The following is a 22,399-nucleotide window of genomic DNA, read 5'->3' on the forward strand; positions in this document are numbered from 1 at the left end:
CGGGGAGGACGAAGGGTCTGACCCCAGGAGACGGGAGGATAATTAAAGCTCCACCCCCCCCCCCTCAATATAAGTGTAGATGCAGGACACCTGTAACAGCACAGGACACCAGCGCCGCCCTCCTGGACAGGTTTATTGTTACCATAGAAAAGAGTAATGGGGCCATAACAGTAACACCAGCCGCCTCTACAGTGACCAGCGAGGGGTTAATCATCCACCTCACTGCAGGTAAGTAGGAGAACGCTGCACCAGCAATTATGGGCTGAATAACGTGTCAGCCGACGCTGATAATCCAATCCTGTGTGATACTGACTGCTGAGCTGTGTATCTAATCCAATCCTGTGTGATACTGACTGCTGAGCTGTGTATCTAATCCCATCCTGTGTGATACTGTCTGCCAAGCTGTGTATCTAATCCCATCCTGTGTGATACTGTCTGCCAAGCTGTGTATCTAATCCTCTCCTGTGTGATACAGTCTGCCGAGCTGTGTATCTAATCCTATCCTGTGTGATGCTGCTGAGCTGTGTATCTAATCCTATCCTGTGTGATGCTGCTGAGCTGTGTATCTAATCCTCTCCTGTGTGATACTGTCTGCTGAGCTGTGTATCTAATCCCATCGTGTGTGATACTGTCTGCTGAGCTGTGTATCTAATCCCATCGTGTGTGATACTGTCTGCTGAGCTGTGTATCTAATCCCATCGTGTGTGATACTGTCTGCTGAGCTGTGTATCTAATCCCATCGTGTGTGATACTGTCTGCTGAGCTGTGTATCTAATCCCATCGTGTGTGATACTGTCTGCTGAGCTGTGTATCTCATCCCATCGTGTGTGATACTGTCTGCTGAGCTGTGTATCTCATCCCATCGTGTGTGATACTGTCTGCTGAGCTGTGTATCTCATCCCATCGTGTGTGATACTGTCTGCTGAGCTGTGTATCTCATCCCATCGTGTGTGATACTGTCTGCTGAGCTGTGTATCTCATCCCATCGTGTGTGATACTGTCTGCTGAGCTGTGTATCTCATCCCATCGTGTGTGATACTGTCTGCTGAGCTGTGTATCTCATCCCATCGTGTGTGATACTGTCTGCTGAGCTGTGTATCTAATCCCATCGTGTGTGATACTGTCTGCTGAGCTGTGTATCTAATCCCATCGTGTGTGATACTGTCTGCTGAGCTGTGTATCTAATCCCATCGTGTGTGATACTGTCTGCTGAGCTGTGTATCTAATCCCATCGTGTGTGATACTGTCTGCTGAGCTGTGTATCTAATCCCATCGTGTGTGATACTGTCTGCTGAGCTGTGTATCTAATCCCATCGTGTGTGATACTGTCTGCTGAGCTGTGTATCTAATCCCATCGTGTGTGATACTGTCTGCTGAGCTGTGTATCTAATCCCATCGTGTGTGATACTGTCTGCTGAGCTGTGTATCTAATCCCATCGTGTGTGATACTGTCTGCTGAGCTGTGTATCTAATCCCATCGTGTGTGATACTGTCTGCTGAGCTGTGTATCTAATCCCATCGTGTGTGATACTGTCTGCTGAGCTGTGTATCTAATCCCATCGTGTGTGATACTGTCTGCTGAGCTGTGTATCTAATCCCATCGTGTGTGATACTGTCTGCTGAGCTGTGTATCTAATCCCATCGTGTGTGATACTGTCTGCTGAGCTGTGTATCTAATCCCATCGTGTGTGATACTGTCTGCTGAGCTGTGTATCTAATCCCATCGTGTGTGATACTGTCTGCTGAGCTGTGTATCTAATCCCATCGTGTGTGATACTGTCTGCTGAGCTGTGTATCTAATCCCATCGTGTGTGATACTGTCTGCTGAGCTGTGTATCTAATCCCATCGTGTGTGATACTGTCTGCTGAGCTGTGTATCTAATCCCATCGTGTGTGATACTGTCTGCTGAGCTGTGTATCTAATCCCATCGTGTGTGATACTGTCTGCTGAGCTGTGTATCTAATCCCATCGTGTGTGATACTGTCTGCTGAGCTGTGTATCTCATCCCATCGTGTGTGATACTGTCTGCTGAGCTGTGTATCTCATCCCATCGTGTGTGATACTGTCTGCTGAGCTGTGTATCTAATCCCATCGTGTGTGATACTGTCTGCTGAGCTGTGTATCTAATCCCATCGTGTGTGATACTGTCTGCTGAGCTGTGTATCTAATCCCATCGTGTGTGATACTGTCTGCTGAGCTGTGTATCTCATCCCATCGTGTGTGATACTGTCTGCTGAGCTGTGTATCTCATCCCATCGTGTGTGATACTGTCTGCTGAGCTGTGTATCTCATCCCATCGTGTGTGATACTGTCTGCTGAGCTGTGTATCTCATCCCATCGTGTGTGATACTGTCTGCTGAGCTGTGTATCTCATCCCATCGTGTGTGATACTGTCTGCTGAGCTGTGTATCTCATCCCATCGTGTGTGATACTGTCTGCTGAGCTGTGTATCTCATCCCATCGTGCGTGATACTGTCTGCTGAGCTGTGTATCTCATCCCATCGTGCGTGATACTGTCTGCTGAGCTGTGTATCTCATCCCATCGTGCGTGATACTGTCTGCTGAGCTGTGTATCTCATCCCATCGTGCGTGATACTGTCTGCTGAGCTGTGTATCTCATCCCATCGTGCGTGATACTGTCTGCTGAGCTGTGTATCTCATCCCATCGTGCGTGATACTGTCTGCTGAGCTGTGTATCTCATCCCATCGTGCGTGATACTGTCTGCTGAGCTGTGTATCTCATCCCATCGTGCGTGATACTGTCTGCTGAGCTGTGTATCTCATCCCATCGTGCGTGATACTGTCTGCTGAGCTGTGTATCTCATCCCATCGTGCGTGATACTGTCAGTCATGTGATATCTCGTGTGGTTGGAATCTGAGCTGTGACTGCAGGAGCTGAGGTGTCGTCACAGTATCATCCATCTGACCACAATCGCTGACACTTCCCGGCAGGGTCGGAGATGGTTTTGTCCTGTCATGGACTGCGGCTCTTCAGGACGAGGTGTGAGGCGAATGGCTCCATAGCTGTGTCCTTCTGTCTGTTCCTGGGAAAGCTGGGTGATTATGTCTACAGCCACAGCTCCCATACAGATCAGCACTCAGCTTTCCCGCACCCTGAACACAGAATGAAGAGTTCATAAATCTACAAACTTTGTCTGAGTTGTGTGAGGCGGGGGGGGGGGGGGGGGGGGGGTGGCAGTGATTTTCTCCGTAGCGTTATCCGGTAAAGATTACCTGGCGCTCCCCCTCCCCCGCGCGTCCATATATGGATTTCCATTGTGGATGTGATTTATAGATGGCGACGCTCCGCCATACCGTAAAGATTGGGAGCGGCGGGAGGAGAATGACGGGATCCGAGTATTGATAACGGATCCATCCCCTTCCTGCACCGCCGCTCACATGATGGATGCGCCCGCCGCGATAATATTATACCGTAATAATAGAGACGCCGCCGCCATAACATTATACCGGAATAATAGAGACGCTGCCGCGATAATATTATACCGTAATAATAGAGACGCTGCCGCCATAACATTATACCGTAATAATAGAGACGCTGCCGCGATAATATTATACCGTAATAATAGAGACGCCGCCGCCATAACGTTATACCGGAATAATAGAGACGCCTCCGCCATAACATTATACCGTAATAATAGAGAAGCCTCCGCCATAACATTATACCGTAATAATAGAGACGCCGCGATAATATTATACCGTAATAATAGAGACGCTGCCGCCATAACATTATACCGTAATAATAGAGAAGCCTCCGCCATAACATTATACCGTAATAATAGAGACGCCGCGATAATATTATACCGTAATAATAGAGACGCTGCCGCCATAACATTATACCGTAATAATAGAGAAGCCTCCGCCATAACATTATACCGTAATAATAGAGACGCCTCCGCCATAACATTATACCGTAATAATAGAGACGCCTCCGCCATAACATTATACCGTAATAATAGAGACGCTGCCGCCATAACATTATACCGTAATAATAGAGACGCCTCCGCCATAACATTATACCGTAATAATAGAGACGCCGCCGCCATAACATTATACCGTAATAATAGAGACGCTGCCGCCATAACATTATACCGTAATAATAGAGACGCCTCCGCCATAACATTATACCGTAATAATAGAGACGCTGCCGCCATAACATTATACCGTAATAATAGAGAAGCCTCCGCCATAACATTATACCGGAATAATAGAGACGCCTCCGCCATAACATTATACCGTAATAATAGAGACGCTGCCGCCATAACATTATACCGGAATAATAGAGACGCCTCCGCCATAACATTATACCGTAATAATAGAGACGCCGCCGCCATAACATTATACCGTAATAATAGAGACGCCTCCGCCATAACATTATACCGTAATAATAGAGACGCCTCCGCCATAACATTATACCGTAATAATAGAGACGCCGCCGCCATAACATTATACCGTAATAATAGAGACGCCTCCGCCATAACGTTATACCGTAATAATAGAGACGCCGCGATAATATTATACCGTAATAATAGAGACGCTGCCGCCATAACATTATACCGGAATAATAGAGACGCCTCCGCCATAACATTATACCGTAATAATAGAGACGCTGCCGCCATAACATTATACCGGAATAATAGAGACGCCTCCGCCATAACATTATACCGTAATAATAGAGACGCCGCCGCCATAACATTATACCGTAATAATAGAGACGCCTCCGCCATAACATTATACCGTAATAATAGAGACGCCTCCGCCATAACATTATACCGTAATAATAGAGACGCTGCCGCCATAACATTATACCGTAATAATAGAGACGCCTCCGCCATAACATTATACCGTAATAATAGAGACGCCGCCGCCATAATATTATACCGTAATAATAGAGACGCCGCCGCGATAACATTATACCGTAATAATAGAGACGCTGCCGCCATAACATTATACCGGAATAATAGAGACGCCTCCGCCATAACATTATACCGGAATAATAGAGACGCCTCCGCCATAACATTATACCGGAATAATAGAGACGCCGCCGCCATAACGTTATACCGGAATAATAGAGACGCCTCCGCCATAACATTATACCGTAATAATAGAGAAGCCTCCGCCATAACATTATACCGTAATAATAGAGACGCCTCCGCCATAACATTATACCGTAATAATAGAGACGCTGCCGCCATAACATTATACCGTAATAATAGAGACGCCGCCGCCATAACATTATACCGTAATAATAGAGACGCCTCCGCCATAACATTATACCGTAATAATAGAGACGCTGCCGCCATAATATTATACCGTAATAATAGAGACGCCTCCGCCATAATATTATACCGTAATAATAGAGACGCCGCGATAATATTATACCGTAATAATAGAGACGCCGCGATAACATTATACCGTAATAATAGAGACGCTGCCGCCATAACATTATACCGTAATAATAGAGACGCTGCCGCCATAACATTATACCGTAATAATAGAGACGCCTCCGCCATAACATTATACCGTAATAATAGAGACGCTGCCGCCATAACATTATACCGTAATAATAGAGAAGCCTCCGCCATAACATTATACCGTAATAATAGAGAAGCCTCCGCCATAACATTATACCGTAATAATAGAGACGCCTCCGCCATAACATTATACCGTAATAATAGAGACGCCTCCGCCATAACATTATACCGTAATAATAGAGACGCCGCCGCCATAACATTATACCGTAATAATAGAGACGCTGCCGCCATAACATTATACCGGAATAATAGAGACGCTGCCGCCATAACATTATACCGTAATAATAATAATAATAATGCTTAGCCCGACCGTGCACCACAATGATGCAGCATGAACAAAGTGCCCCAATAACACACGGGGGACATTAATCATTGGGGGTCTCAGGTTCGCCTATTTTTGTGCCTGGTTTGTTCTGTTTTTGGCTTGTGATTTATGATGGATCTACACTCACCGGCCACTTTATTAGGTACACCATGCTAGTAACGGGTTGGACCCCCTTTTGCCTTCAGAACTGCCTCAATTCTTCGTGGCATAGATACAACAAGGTGCTGGAAGCTCCTCAGAGATTTTGCTCCATAGTGACATGGTGGCATCACACAGTTGCCGCAGATTTGTCGGCTGCACATCCAGGATGCGAATCTCCCGTTCCACCACATCCCAAAGATGCTCTATTGGATTGAGATCTGGTGACTGTGGAGGCCATTTGAGTCCAGTGACCTCATTGTCATGTTCAAGAAACCAGTCTGAGATGCTTCCAGCTTTATGACATGGCGCATTATCCTGCTGAAAGTAGCCATCAGATGTTACAGGGTACATTGTGCTCATAAAGGGATGGACATGGTCAGCAGCAATACTCAGGTAGGCTGTGGTGTTACCAAGGGGCCCAAAGACACCATGACACCAGCACCACCAGCCTGAGCCGCTGATACAAGGCAGGATGGATCCATGACACCACCAGCCTGACCCGCTGATACAAGGCAGGATGGATCCATGACACCACCACCACCAGCCTGAGCCGCTGATACAAGGCAGGATGGATCCATGACACCAGCACCACCAGCCTGAGCCGCTGATACAAGGCAGGATGGATCCATGACACCACCACCACCAGCCTGACCCGCTGATACAAGGCAGGATGGATCCATGACACCAGCACCACCAGCCTGAGCCGCTGATACAAGGCAGGATGGATCCATGACACCACCACCACCAGCCTGACCCGCTGATACAAGGCAGGATGGATCCATGACACCAGCACCACCAGCCTGAGCCGCTGATACAAGGCAGGATGGATCCATGACACCACCACCACCAGCCTGACCCGCTGATACAAGGCAGGATGGATCCATGACACCAGCACCACCAGCCTGAGCCGCTGATAAAAGGCAGGATGGATCCATGACACCAGCACCACCAGCCTGAGCCGCTGATACAAGGCAGGATGGATCCATGACACCAACACCACCAGCCTGACCCGCTGATACAAGGCAGGATGGATCCATGACACCACCACCACCAGCCTGACCCGCTGATACAAGGCAGGATGGATCCATGACACCACCACCACCAGCCTGAGCCGCTGATACAAGGCAGGATGGATCCATGACACCACCACCACCAGCCTGACCCGCTGATACAAGGCAGGATGGATCCATGACACCACCACCACCAGCCTGAGCCGCTGATACAAGGCAGGATGGATCCATGACACCACCACCACCAGCCTGAGCCGCTGATACAAGGCAGGATGGATCCATGACACCACCACCACCAGCCTGAGCCGCTGATACAAGGCAGGATGGATCCATGACACCACCACCACCAGCCTGACCCGCTGATACAAGGCAGGATGGATCCATGACACCACCACCACCAGCCTGAGCCGCTGATACAAGGCAGGATGGATCCATGACACCACCACCACCAGCCTGAGCCGCTGATACAAGGCAGGATGGATCCATGACACCACCACCACCAGCCTGAGCCGCTGATACAAGGCAGGATGGATCCATGACACCACCACCACCAGCCTGAGCCGCTGATACAAGGCAGGATGGATCCATGACACCACCACCACCAGCCTGAGCCGCTGATACAAGGCAGGATGGATCCATGACACCACCACCACCAGCCTGACCCGCTGATACAAGGCAGGATGGATCCATGACACCACCACCACCAGCCTGACCCGCTGATACAAGGCAGGATGGATCCATGACACCACCACCACCAGCCTGACCCGCTGATACAAGGCAGGATGGATCCATGACACCACCACCACCAGCCTGAGCCGCTGATACAAGGCAGGATGGATCCATGACACCACCACCACCAGCCTGACCCGCTGATACAAGGCAGGATGGATCCATGACACCACCACCACCAGCCTGACCCGCTGATACAAGGCAGGATGGATCCATGACACCACCACCACCAGCCTGACCCGCTGATACAAGGCAGGATGGATCCATGACACCACCAGCACCAGCCTGACCCGCTGATACAAGGCAGGATGGATCCATGACACCACCACCACCAGCCTGAGCCGCTGATACAAGGCAGGATGGATCCATGACACCACCACCACCAGCCTGAGCCGCTGATACAAGGCAGGATGGATCCATGACACCACCAGCACCAGCCTGACCCGCTGATACAAGGCAGGATGGATCCATGACACCAGCACCACCAGCCTGACCCGCTGATACAAGGCAGGATGGATCCATGACACCAGCACCACCAGCCTGACCCGCTGATACAAGGCAGGATGGATCCATGACACCAGCACCACCAGCCTGAGCCGCTGATACAAGGCAGGATGGATCCATGACACCAGCACCACCAGCCTGAGCCGCTGATACAAGGCAGGATGGATCCATGACACCACCACCACCAGCCTGACCCGCTGATACAAGGCAGGATGGATCCATGACACCACCACCACCAGCCTGACCCGCTGATACAAGGCAGGATGGATCCATGACACCAGCACCACCAGCCTGACCCGCTGATACAAGGCAGGATGGATCCATGACACCACCACCACCAGCCTGAGCCGCTGATACAAGGCAGGATGGATCCATGACACCACCACCACCAGCCTGAGCCGCTGATACAAGGCAGGATGGATCCGCGCTTTCATGTTGTTGACGCCAAATTCTGACCCTACCATCCGAATGTCGCAGCAGAAATCGAGACTCATCAGACCAGGCAACGTTTTTCCAATCTTCTACTGTCCAATTTCCATGAGCTTGTGCAAATTGTAGCCTCAGTTTCCTGTTCTTAGCTGAAAGGAGTGGCACCCGGTGTGGTCTTCTGCTGCTGTAGCCCATCTGCCTCAAAGTTCGACGTACTGTGCGTTCAGAGATGCTCTTCTGCCTACCTTGGTTGTAACGGGTGGTGATTTGAGTCACTGTTGCCTTTCTATCAGCTCGAACCAGTCTGGCCATTCTCCTCTGACCTCTGGCATCAACAAGGCATTTCCGCCCACAGAACTGCCGCTCACTGGATGTTTTTTCTATTTCGGACCATTCTCTGTAAACCCTAGAGATGGTTGTGCGTGAAAATCCCAGTAGATCAGCAGTTTCTGAAATCCTCAGACCAGCCCTTCTGGCACCAACAACCATGCCACGTTCACAGGCCACAAATCACCTTTCTTCCCCATACTGATGCTCGGGAGAACTGCAGGAGATTGTCTTGACCATGTCTACATGCCTAAATGCACTGAGTTGCCGCCATGTGATTGGCTGATTAGAAATTAAGTGATAACGAGCAGTTGGACAGATGTACCTAATAAAGTGGCCGGTGAGTGTACATGTACAAGCCGTGCACAGTCTGACAAAAGTGCAGCGCGACCCTTAGTAAATGAGCCCCTCTCTGTCAGGTCCTGTATCCTGTGATGGTCCCAGTCTCTGATTCTCGCCGCTCCGGGTCCCTCGTTACATTGTGTCCTGTTTGTAGCTATTAACCCCTAACAAGATTACATACACTGACCCCTGGCCCGGCCATTGTCGTGTCGTGTTAGGGTGACCCCCGGGGCAGCAGATGATGGATTAATCCTCCCCCCTGGAGGGCAGACAATGGCCGCTGTCTAATAGAAGGAGAGTGATGACCCCACAAATCTCCACAAAGACCCTTTATGGCGGCCATTGTCTCCTCACAGGGATAAACGGAGGGAATAACCGGGACCTCCAGATAATAGGACATGGGGGGCTCCGTACACCTACCCTCACCTGCAGGGGGGCAGCACCGTACACCTACCCTCACCTGCAGGGGGGCAGCACCGTACACCTACCCTCACCTGCAGGGGGGCAGCACCGTACACCTACCCTCACCTGCAGGGGGGCAGCACCGTACACCTACCCTCACCTGCAGGGGGGCAGCACCGTACACCTACCCTCACCTGCAGGGGGGGGGAGCACCGTACACCTACCCTCACCTGCAGGGGGGCTCCATACAACTACCCTCACCTGCAGGGGGGGGGCTCCGAACAACTACCCTCACCTTCAGGGGGGGCACCACCGTACAACTACCCTGACCTGCAGGGGGCACCGTACAACTACCCTGACCTGCAGGGGGCACCGTACAACTACCCTCACCTGCAGGGGGCACCGTACAACTACCCTGACCTGCAGGGGGGGGGCACCACCGGACAACTACCCTCACCTGCAGGGGGAGCACCGTACAACTACCCTGACCTGCAGGGGGGGCACCACCGGACAACTACCCTCACCTGCAGGGGGGGCACCGTACAACTACCCTCACCTGCAGGGGGGCTCCATACAACTACCCTCACCTGCAGGGGGAGCACCGTACAACTACCCTCACCTGCAGGGGGGGCACCACCGTACAACTACCCTGACCTGCAGGGGGCACAGTACAACTACCCTCACCTGCAGGGGGGCAGCACCGGACAACCACCCTCACCTGCAGGGGGGGCACCGGACCACTACCCTCACCTGCAGGGGGGCAGCACCGTACAACTACCCTCACCTGCAGGGGGAGCACCGTACAACTACCCTCACCTGCAGGGGGAGCACCGTACAACTACCCTCACCTGCAGGGGGGGGCACCGTACAACTACCCTCACCTGCAGGGGGGGCACCACCGTACAACCACCCTCACCTGCAGGGGGGGCAGCACCGTACAACTACCCTCACCTGCAGGGGGGGCAGCACCGTACAACTACCCTCACCTGCAGGGGGGGCAGCACCGTACAACTACCCTCACCTGCAGGGGGGGCACCACCGTACAACTACCCTCACCTGCAGGGGGGGCTGCACCGTACAACTACCCTCACCTGCAGGTACAGAATCCCATGACTAGTAACTGCTGAGGGTTTGGTATTTCTGTTTCCTGTCACTTCCAAGCTGTGGAGCTCCCCCTGGTGGTGGTTTGTGGCAGTCAGAGGATTTGGATTGTGTATAAGATGTTATAGGAGGAAATGATCTCTTACATGAGGTGGTCGGAGCCCGGATATTCATGGTGTCAGAGCAGGGACCCCCAGAACAATGGCAGGACTGAGTGCCAGCTCTTGTGCATCCTGCCATGTAGCAGTGGTGATTGTTCCCTGCGCTGCTCATCTATAACAATTAGCGGAGGAGCGGGGTCCTGCGGGCGGAGGCCGTCGCTCTCTGTACCTAATGCTCCTGTCCAGCTGACGGATGCAGAGCGCGGTAATTGTACAGGCGCAACCAGAGCGCAAATTCATTACAGAGGGCCCCAGCTGTGAGCTCAAACCAACAGAGAGGGGGCCCGGCCTTATACAGAGAGACACCGCGTGTGCCGGGGAGGGGGGCCCCAGCTGTGAGCTCAAACCAACAGAGAGGGGGCCCGGCCTTATACAGAGAGACACCGCGTGTGCCGGGGAGGGGGGCCCCAGCTGTGAGCTCAAACCAACAGAGAGGGGGCCCGGCCTTATACAGAGAGACACCGCGTGTGCCGGGGAGGGGGGCCCCAGCTGTGAGCTCAAACCAACAGAGAGGGGGCCCGGCCTTATACAGAGAGACACCGCGTGTGCCGGGGAGGGGGGCCCCAGCTGTGAGCTCAAACCAACAGAGAGGGGGCCCGGCCTTATACAGAGAGACACCGCGTGTGCCGGGGAGGGGGGCCCCAGCTGTGAGCTCAAACCAACAGAGAGGGGGCCCGGCCTTATACAGAGAGACACCGCGTGTGCCGGGGAGGGGGGCCCCAGCTGTGAGCTCAAACCAACAGAGAGGGGGCCCGGCCTTATACAGAGAGACACCGCGTGTGCCGGGGAGGGGGGCCCCAGCTGTGAGCTCAAACCAACAGAGAGGGGGCCCGGCCTTATACAGAGAGACACCGCGTGTGCCGGGGAGGGGGGCCCCAGCTGTGAGCTCAAACCAACAGAGAGGGGGCCCGGCCTTATACAGAGAGACACCGCATGTGCCGGGGAGGGGGGCCCCAGCTGTGAGCTCAAACCAACAGAGAGGGGGCCCGGCCTTATACAGAGAGACACCGCGTGTGCCGGGGAGGGGGGCCCCAGCTGTGAGCTCAAACCAACAGAGAGGGGGCCCGGTCTTATACAGAGAGACACCGCGTGTGCCGGGGAGGGGGGCCCCAGCCTTATGTAGAGGATTAGACACTATATAGGGGGGCTCCTGCCTTATGTAGAGGATTAGACACTATAAAGGGGGGCTCCAGCCTTATGTAGAGGATTAGACACTATATAGGGGGGCTCCAGCCTTATGTAGAGGATTAGACACTATATAGGGGGCTCCAGCCTTATGTAGAGGATTAGACACTATATAGGGGGGCTCCTGCCTTATGTAGAGGATTAGACACTATATAGGGGGCTCCCGCCTTATGTAGAGGATTAGACACTATATAGGGGGCTCCAGCCTTATGTAGAGGATTAGACACTATATAGGGGGGCTCCAGCCTTATGTAGAGGATTAGACACTATAAAGGGGGGCTCCAGCCTTATGTAGAGGATTAGACACTATATAGGGGGGCTCCCGCCTTATGTAGAGGATTAGACACTATATAGGGGGCTCCTGCCTTATGTAGAGGATTAGACACTATATAGGGGGGCTCCTGCCTTATGTAGAGGATTAGACACTATATAGGGGGGCACCTGCCTTATGTAGAGGATTAGACACTATATAGGGGGCTCCCGCCTTATATAGAGGATTAGACACTATAAAGGGGGGCTCCAGCCTTATGTAGAGGATTAGACACTATATAGGGGGGCACCAGCCTTATGTAGAGGATTAGACACTATAAAGGGGGGCTCCAGCCTTATGTAGAGGATTAGACACTATATAGGGGGGCTCCCGCCTTATGTAGAGGATTAGACACTATATAGGGGGCTCCCGCCTTATATAGAGGATTAGACACTATATAGGGGGGCTCCAGCCTTATGTAGAGGATTAGACACTATATAGGGGGGCTCCTGCCTTATGTAGAGGATTAGACACTATATAGGGGGCTCCCGCCTTATGTAGAGGATTAGACACTATAAAGGGGGGCTCCAGCCTTATGTAGAGGATTAGACACTATATAGGGGGGCACCTGCCTTATGTAGAGGATTAGACACTATATAGGGGGCTCCCGCCTTATATAGAGGATTAGACACTATAAAGGGGGGCTCCAGCCTTATGTAGAGGATTAGACACTATATAGGGGGGCACCAGCCTTATGTAGAGGATTAGACACTATAAAGGGGGGCTCCAGCCTTATGTAGAGGATTAGACACTATATAGGGGGGCTCCCGCCTTATGTAGAGGATTAGACACTATATAGGGGGCTCCCGCCTTATATAGAGGATTAGACACTATATAGGGGGGCTCCAGCCTTATGTAGAGGATTAGACACTATATAGGGGGGCTCCTGCCTTATGTAGAGGATTAGACACTATATAGGGGGCTCCCGCCTTATGTAGAGGATTAGACACTATAAAGGGGGGCTCCAGCCTTATGTAGAGGATTAGACACTATATAGGGGGGCTCCCGCCTTATGTAGAGGATTAGACACTATATAGGGGGCTCCCGCCTTATATAGAGGATTAGACACTATAAAGGGGGGCTCCAGCCTTATGTAGAGGATTAGACACTATATAGGGGGGCTCCCGCCTTATGTAGAGGATTAGACACTATAAAGGGGGGCTCCAGCCTTATGTAGAGGATTAGACACTATATAGGGGGGCCCCAGCCTTATGTAGAGGATTACACACTATATAGGGGGGCTCCAGCCTTATGTAGAGGATTAGACACTATATAGGGGGGCTCCCGCCTTATGTAGAGGATTAGACACTATATAGGGGGGCACCTGCCTTATGTAGAGGATTAGACACTATAAAGGGGGACTCCTGCCTTATGTAGAGGATTAGACACTATATAGGGGGGCTCCCGCCTTATGTAGAGGATTAGACACTATATAGGGGGCTCCCGCCTTATATAGAGGATTAGACACTATATAGGGGGGCTCCAGCCTTATGTAGAGGATTAGACACTATATAGGGGGGCTCCCGCCTTATGTAGAGGATTAGACACTATATAGGGGGGCACCTGCCTTATGTAGAGGATTAGACACTATAAAGGGGGGCTCCAGCCTTATGTAGAGGATTAGACACTATATAGGGGGGCTCCCGCCTTATGTAGAGGATTAGACACTATATAGGGGGGCTCCCGCCTTATGTAGAGGATTAGACACTATATAGGGGGCTCCAGCCTTATGTAGAGGATTAGACACTATATAGGGGGGCTCCAGCCTTATGTAGAGGATTACACACTATATAGGGGGCTCCCGCCTTATGTAGAGGATTACACACTATATAGGGGGGCTCCCGCCTTATGTAGAGGATTAGACACTATATAGGGGGGCTCCCGCCTTATGTAGAGGATTAGACACTATATAGGGGGCTCCAGCCTTATGTAGAGGATTAGACACTATATAGGGGGGCTCCAGCCTTATGTAGAGGATTACACACTATATAGGGGGGCTCCAGCCTTATGTAGAGGATTACACACTATATAGGGGGGCTCCCGCCTTATGTAGAGGAATAGACACTATATAGGGGGCTCCCGCCTTATATAGAGGATTAGACACTATAAAGGGGGGCTCCAGCCTTATGTAGAGGATTAGACACTATATAGGGGGGCACCTGCCTTATGTAGAGGATTAGCCACTATAAAGGGGGCTCCATGTGTCCAGTACATAATCAGCCCAGCTGCTGCTGTTGTCCTCTGTTATCAGCCAGGGCTGTAGACGCCTCGGCCGCTCAGTAAGTGTCAGATTCCATATTATTACAGGAAGAGCATTCATCATGTCGCTCCCATTAATCAATGCCTCGTATAAGTGGCTGCAGATCATCGCTCCTGTCTGCAGAGCTCTCCATAAACCTCCTGACTCATCCCCCTCCCCCCCCCCACAGACACTGCATTCATTCTGTCTGTTCATGAAGCAGGGGGCTCAGGATGAGCACACAGCTGTGGCAGATATATGATATTTCATGGGATTCTTCTATATATAACTCTATAGATTCATTCCGGAATTCCTGATACACGAATAGAATGCGAGGACTGCAGTGAAGACTGACACAAGCAGACATGTCATTCCCTGACACATTGCACCAGATTCCCAGCAGCTGAATTGCTCCATTCATACAATGCGCTCGCCCCATGATCTGACGCCCAGTATGGAGTGAAACCAATCCACTCACAGGAGCCCCGAGAGGAGCCCCGGACCCCTTGTCACGCTGTGATTAATGATGCCTGGGGTCAGGGGTCAGGCCCGGACTGCTGACCTTTCACCCCCTATCACTCTGCTATAGGGGCCCGTGCAGCTTCTGGGGGGCAGCAGAGCACAGATCCTATTACTGACCCCCCCCAATATCCAGGAGAGATATATAGATGAAGCTACCAGAGCATTCCTGTCTACTGCTGGGCCGTCACACCGTATCACACATCACAGGCTTAGATACATCGCTCAGCACACAGCATCACGCAGGCTTAGATACACTGCAGACGGTATCACGCGTCACATGACTAGATACACAGCTCAGCAGACAGTACAACACATCACTAGCTTAGATACGCGGCTCAGCAGACAGTATCACACAGGATTAGATACGCGGCTCAGCAGACAGTATCACGCAGGATTGGATACGCGGCTCCGCAGACAGTATCACGCAGGATTAGATACGCGGCTCAGCAGACAGTATCACACAGGATTAGATACGCGGCTCAGCAGACAGTATCACGCAGGATTAGATACGCGGCTCAGCAGACAGTATCACACAGGATTAGATACGCGGCTCAGCAGACAGTATCACGCAGGATTGGATACGCGGCTCTGCAGACAGTATCACGCAGGATTGGATACGCGGCTCTGCAGACAGTATCACGCAGGAGTAGATACGCGGCTCTGCAGACAGTATCACGCAGGAGTAGATACGCGGCTCTGCAGACAGTATCACGCAGGAGTAGATACGTGGCTCAGCAGACAGTATCACGCAGGATTGGATACGCGGCTCAGCAGACAGTATCACGCAGGATTAGATACGCGGCTCAGCAGACAGTATCACGCAGGATTAGATACGCGGCTCAGCAGACAGTATCACGCAGGATTAGATACGCGGCTCAGCAGACAGTATCACGCAGGATTAGATACGCGGCTCATGTGCTGATGCTGTGGATGTTTTAATCTTCACTTTCGTGTTTGTGGTCAATTTACAGGAAAAGAATCGATAAATCCGAGAGAAGAAGCTGGAGCCCCCCCCCCCCCCCCCCCCCCCGTCCTATTCCCGGACCCCCATCATCCGAGGATATGAGGCAGGACGCCAGACAAGCAGGCCTAGAAAACCGGACCAAGCGTAAGACATGGGGGTGTGATGGTTCTGGTCCAGCTCTGCTCTATCACCAGGTACCGGGCTAGAGATCACTGAGTATAAGCACTGGGGTAGGTGTGATGGTTCTGGCCCAGCTCTGCTCTATCACCAGGTACCGGGCTAGAGATCACTGAGTATAAGCGCTGGGGTAGGTGTGATGGTTCTGGTCCAGCTCTGCTCTATCACCAGGTACTGGGCTAGAGATCAGGGAGTATAAGCGCTGGGGTAGGTGTGATGGTTCTGGCCCAGCTCTGCTCTATCACCAGGTACCGGGCTAGAGATCACTGAGTATAAGCGCTGGGGTAGGTGTGATGGTTCTGGTCCAGCTCTGCTCTATCACCAGGTACCAGGCTAGAGATCACTGAGTATAAGCGCTGGGGTAGGTGTGATGGTTCTGGTCCAGCTCTGCTCTATCACCAGGTACCAGGCTAGAGATCACTGAGTATAAGCGCTGGGGTAGGTGTGATGGTTCTGGCCCAGCTCTGCTCTATCACCAGGTACCGGGCTAGAGATCACTGAGTATAAGCGCTGGGGTAGGTGTGATGGTTCTGGTCCAGCTCTGCTCTATCACCAGGTACCAGGCTAGAGATCACTGAGTATAAGCGCTGGGGTAGGTGTGATGGTTCTGGTCCAGCTCTGCTCTATCACCAGGTACCTCGCTAGAGATCAGGGAGTATAAGCGCTGGGGTAGGTGTGATGGTTCTGGTCCAGCTCTGCTCTATCACCAGGTACCAGGCTAGAGATCACTGAGTATAAGCGCTGGGGTAGGTGTGATGGTTCTGGTCCAGCTCTGCTCTATCACCAGGTACCGGGCTAGAGATCACTGAGTATAAGCGCTGGGGTAGGTGTGATGGTTCTGGTCCAGCTCTGCTCTATCACCAGGTACCTTGCTAGAGATCAGGGAGTATAAGCGCTGGGGTAGGTGTGATGGTTCTGGTCCAGCTCTGCTCTATCACCAGGTATCAGGCTAGAGATCACTGAGTATAAGCGCTGGGGTAGGTGTGATGGTTCTGGCCCAGCTCTGCTCTATCACCAGGTACCTCGCTAGAGATCAGGGAGTATAAGCGCTGGGGTAGGTGTGATGGTTCTGGTCCAGCTCTGCTCTATCACCAGGTACCGGGCTAGAGATCAGGGAGTATAAGCGCTGGGGTAGGTGTGATGGTTCTGGCCCAGCTCTGCTCTATCACCAGGTACCTGGCTAGAGATCACTGGGTATTAGCGCTGGGGTAGGTGTGATGGTTCTGGCCCAGCTCTGCTCTATCACCAGGTACCGGGCTAGAGATCAGGGAGTATAAGCGCTGGGGTAGGTGTGATGGTTCTGGCCCAGCTCTGCTCTATCACCAGGTACCTGGCTAGAGATCACTGGGTATTAGCGCTGGGGTAGGTGTGATGGTTCTGGCCCAGCTCTGCTCTATCACCAGGTATCGGGCTAGGCGGTTCTAGCCTCAGTACTGGACCCCAGGTATCCTCCTCTACGTGGCAGCCCCTAATCTGTGCACCATCTGTTCAGCGTCTGCACTTGTACAGCGCCCTGGGGGTTACAGGAATGTTCGGGCCCACCCTGGATGATGGAGAAGAGCTCAGCAATGGCACCTCTGCCCCCTACAGCTGCCACCACAACCAGAACATGGGTCCAGTGATGGTGGATTATTAACACAACCATCGCCCACAAAGGCCTGCAGTCACATCATGGATTCTCTCCGTAAATTTATCACTTTGCAATTAAAAAATAAATCTGCACCAAATTCTACTAGTTACATGTGCAGACACAGAACCGGAATGTTGAGAGTAGTAGTACACAGCTGGGTCACACAATAGTCATAACAATGGCAGTGGTGCTCATGATGGCGGCAGTGATAGTGTTGGTGACATCAGGGATGGTGGTGATGATGGTAGTAGTGGGAGTAGTGATGGTGGTGGTGATGATGGCAGTGGTAGTAGTGATGGTGGTGCTGCTGATGATGGCAGTGGTAGTAGTGATGGTGGTGGTGATGACAGCAGTGGTAGTAGTGATGGTGGTGGTGGTGATGATGGCAGTGGTAGTAGTGATGGTGGTGATGGTAGTAGTGGTAGTAGTGATGGTGATGATGGCAGTGGTAGTAGTGGTGGTGGTGGTGATGATGGCAGTGGTAGTAGTGATGGTGATGATGGCAGTGGTAGTAGTGATGGTGGTGCTGATGATGATGATGATGATGATGGCAGTGGTAGTAGTGATGATGGCAGTGGTAGTAGTGATGGTGGTGCTGATGATGGCAGTGGTAGTAGTGGTGGTGGTGGTGATGATGGCAGTGGTAGTAGTGATGGTGGTGGTGATGGTAGTAGTGGTAGTAGTGATGGTGATGATGGCAGTGGTAGTAGTGATGGTGGTGGTGATGATGGCAGTGGTAGTAGTGATGGTGGTGCTGATGATGACAGTGGTAGTAGTGATGTGGTGATGATGGCAGTGGTAGTAGTGATGGTGGTGATGATGGCAGTGGTAGTAGTGATGGTGGTGGTGATGGCAGTGGTAGTAGTGATGGTGGTGGTGATGGTAGTAGTGGTAGTAGTGATGGTGGTGGTGATGATGGCAGTGGTAGTAGTGATGGTGGTGTTGATGATGGCAGTGGTAGTAGTGATGGTGGTGATGATGGTAGTAGTGGGAGTAGTGATGGTGGTGGTGATGATGGCAGTGGTAGTAGTGATGGTGGTGCTGCTGATGATGGAAGTGGTAGTAGTGATGGTGGTGGTGATGACAGCAGTGGTAGTAGTGATGGTGGTGGTGATGATGGCAGTGGTAGTAGTGATGGTGGTGCTGCTGATGATGGCAGTGGTAGTAGTGATGGTGGTGGTGATGACAGCAGTGGTAGTAGTGATGGTGGTGGTGGTGATGATGGCAGTGGTAGTAGTGATGGTGGTGGTGATGGCAGTGGTAGTAGTGATGGTGGTGATGGTAGTAGTGGTAGTAGTGATGGTGATGATGGCAGTGGTAGTAGTGGTGGTGATGGTGATGATGGCAGTGGTAGTAGTGATGGTGGTGGTGATGGTAGTAGTGGTAGTAGTGATGGTGATGATGGCAGTGGTAGTAGTGATGGTGGTGGTGATGATGGCAGTGGTAGTAGTGATGGTGGTGCTGATGATGGCAGTGGTAGTAGTGATGGTGGTGGTGATGATGGCAGTGGTAGTAGTGATGGTGGTGGTGGTGATGATGGCAGTGGTAGTAGTGATGGTGGTGATGATGGCAGTGGTAGTAGTGATGGTGGTGATGATGGCAGTGGTAGTAGTGATGGTGGTGGTGATGGCAGTGGTAGTAGTGATGGTGGTGGTGATGGTAGTAGTGGTAGTAGTGATGGTGGTGGTGATGATGGCAGTGGTAGTAGTGATGGTGGTGGTGATGATGGCAGTGGTAGTAGTGATGGTGGTGCTGATGATGGCAGTGGTAGTAGTGATGGTGGTGGTGATGATGGCAGTGGTAGTAGTGATGGTGGTGGTGATGGCAGTGGTAGTAGTGATGGTGATGATGGTAGTGGTAGTAGTGATGGTGGTGCTGATGATGGCAGTGGTAGTAGTGATGATGATGGCAGTGGTAGTATTGATGGTGGTGCTGATGATGGCAGTGGTAGTAGTGATGGTGATGATGGCAGTGGTAGTAGTGATGGTGGTGGTGATGATGGCAGTGGTAGTAGTGATGGTGGTGGTGATGATGGCAGTGGTAGTAGTGATGGTGGTGCTGATGATGGCAGTGGTAGTAGTGATGGTGGTGCTGATGATGGCAGTGGTAGTAGTGATGGTGGTGGTGATGATGGCAGTGGTAGTAGTGATGGTGGTGGTGGTGATGATGGCAGTGGTAGTAGTGATGGTGGTGATGATGGCAGTGGTAGTAGTGATGGTGGTGATGATGGCAGTGGTAGTAGTGATGGTGGTGGTGATGGCAGTGGTAGTAGTGATGGTGGTGGTGATGATGGCAGTGGTAGTAGTGATGGTGGTGCTGATGATGGCAGTGGTAGTAGTGATGGTGGTGGTGATGATGGCAGTGGTAGTAGTGATGGTGGTGGTGGTGATGATGGCAGTGGTAGTAGTGATGGTGGTGATGATGGCAGTGGTAGTAGTGATGGTGGTGATGATGGCAGTGGTAGTAGTGATGGTGGTGGTGATGGCAGTGGTAGTAGTGATGGTGGTGGTGATGGTAGTAGTGGTAGTAGTGATGGTGGTGGTGATGATGGCAGTGGTAGTAGTGATGGTGGTGGTGATGATGGCAGTGGTAGTAGTGATGGTGGTGCTGATGATGGCAGTGGTAGTAGTGATGGTGGTGGTGATGATGGCAGTGGTAGTAGTGATGGTGGTGGTGATGGCAGTGGTAGTAGTGATGGTGATGATGGTAGTGGTAGTAGTGATGGTGGTGCTGATGATGGCAGTGGTAGTAGTGATGATGATGGCAGTGGTAGTATTGATGGTGGTGCTGATGATGGCAGTGGTAGTAGTGATGGTGATGATGGCAGTGGTAGTAGTGATGGTGGTGGTGATGATGGCAGTGGTAGTATTGATGGTGGTGCTGATGATGGCAGTGGTAGTAGTGATGGTGATGATGGCAGTGGTAGTAGTGATGGTGGTGGTGATGATGGCAGTGGTAGTAGTGATGGTGGTGGTGATGATGGCAGTGGTAGTAGTGATGGTGATGATGGCAGTGGTAGTAGTGATGGTGGTGGTGATGATGGCAGTGGTAGTAGTGATGATGATGGCAGTGGTAGTATTGATGGTGGTGCTGATGATGGCAGTGGTAGTAGTGATGGTGATGATGGCAGTGGTAGTAGTGATGGTGGTGGTGATGATGGCAGTGGTAGTAGTGATGATGATGGCAGTGGTAGTATTGATGGTGGTGCTGATGATGGCAGTGGTAGTAGTGATGGTGATGATGGCAGTGGTAGTAGTGATGGTGGTGATGATGGCAGTGGTAGTAGTGATGGTGATGATGGCAGTGGTAGTAGTGATGGTGGTGGTGATGATGGCAGTGGTAGTAGTGATGATGATGGCAGTGGTAGTATTGATGGTGGTGCTGATGATGGCAGTGGTAGTAGTGATGGTGATGATGGCAGTGGTAGTAGTGATGGTGGTGGTGATGATGGCAGTGGTAGTAGTGATGGTGGTGGTGATGATGGCAGTGGTAGTAGTGATGGTGGAGTAGATGATGGCAGTGGTAGTAGTGGTGGTGGTGCTGATGATGGCAGTGGTAGTAGTGGTGGTGGTGCTGATGATGACAGTGGTAGTAGTGATGGTGGTGCTGATGATGGCAGTGGTAGTATTGATGGTGGTGCTGATGGTGGTGATGGCAGTGGTAGTAGTGATGGTGGAGTAGATGATGGCAGTGGTAGTAGTGATGGTGGTGGTGATGATGGCAGTGGTAATAGTGATGGTGGTGCTGATGATGGCAGTGGTAGTAGTGATGGTGATGATGGTAGTGGTAGTATTGATGGTGGTGCTGATGATGATGATGGCAGTGGTAGTAGTGATGGTGGTGGTGATGACAGCAGTGGTAGTAGTGATGGTGATGATGGCAGTGGTAGTAGTGATGGTGGTGGTGATGGCAGTGGTAGTAGTGATGGTGGTGATGATGGCAGTGGTAGTAGTGATGGTGATGATGGCAGTGGTAATATTGATGGTGGTGCTGCTGCTGATGATGATGATGATGGCAGTGGTAGTAGTGATGGTGGTGATGATGGCAGTGGTAGTAGTGATGGTGGTGGTGATGATGGCAGTGGTAGTAATAAAGGTGGTGGTGATGATGATGGTTTCAGTGATGATGGTAGTAGTGATGGTGATTGTAGTGCTGATAGATGTGTGGATGATGGTGGTTGTAGTGCTGATAGTTGCTCTGTGCTGGTGGTTGTAGTGCTGATAGATGTGTGGATGCTGGTGGTTGTAGTGCTGATAGTTGCTCTATGCTGGTGGTTGTAGTGCTGATAGATGCTGGTGGTTGTAGTGCTGATAGTTGCTCTATGCTGGTGGTTGTAGTGCTGATAGTT

The 22,399-nt window shown here is 51.5% G+C and overlaps 1 protein-coding gene across 4 annotated transcripts in view; it reads right to left on the reverse strand.

The window, feature by feature from the left end:
* Nucleotides 1-22,399, reverse strand: part of LOC140114589 (sigma non-opioid intracellular receptor 1) — a 195,994-nt gene that overhangs the window by 10,478 nt on the left and 163,117 nt on the right. The gene's annotated exons all lie outside the window — the stretch shown is intronic.

This window comes from Engystomops pustulosus, chromosome 1 (assembly GCF_040894005.1).
Source record: "Engystomops pustulosus chromosome 1, aEngPut4.maternal, whole genome shotgun sequence".
Classification (NCBI taxonomy): domain Eukaryota; kingdom Metazoa; phylum Chordata; class Amphibia; order Anura; family Leptodactylidae; genus Engystomops; species Engystomops pustulosus.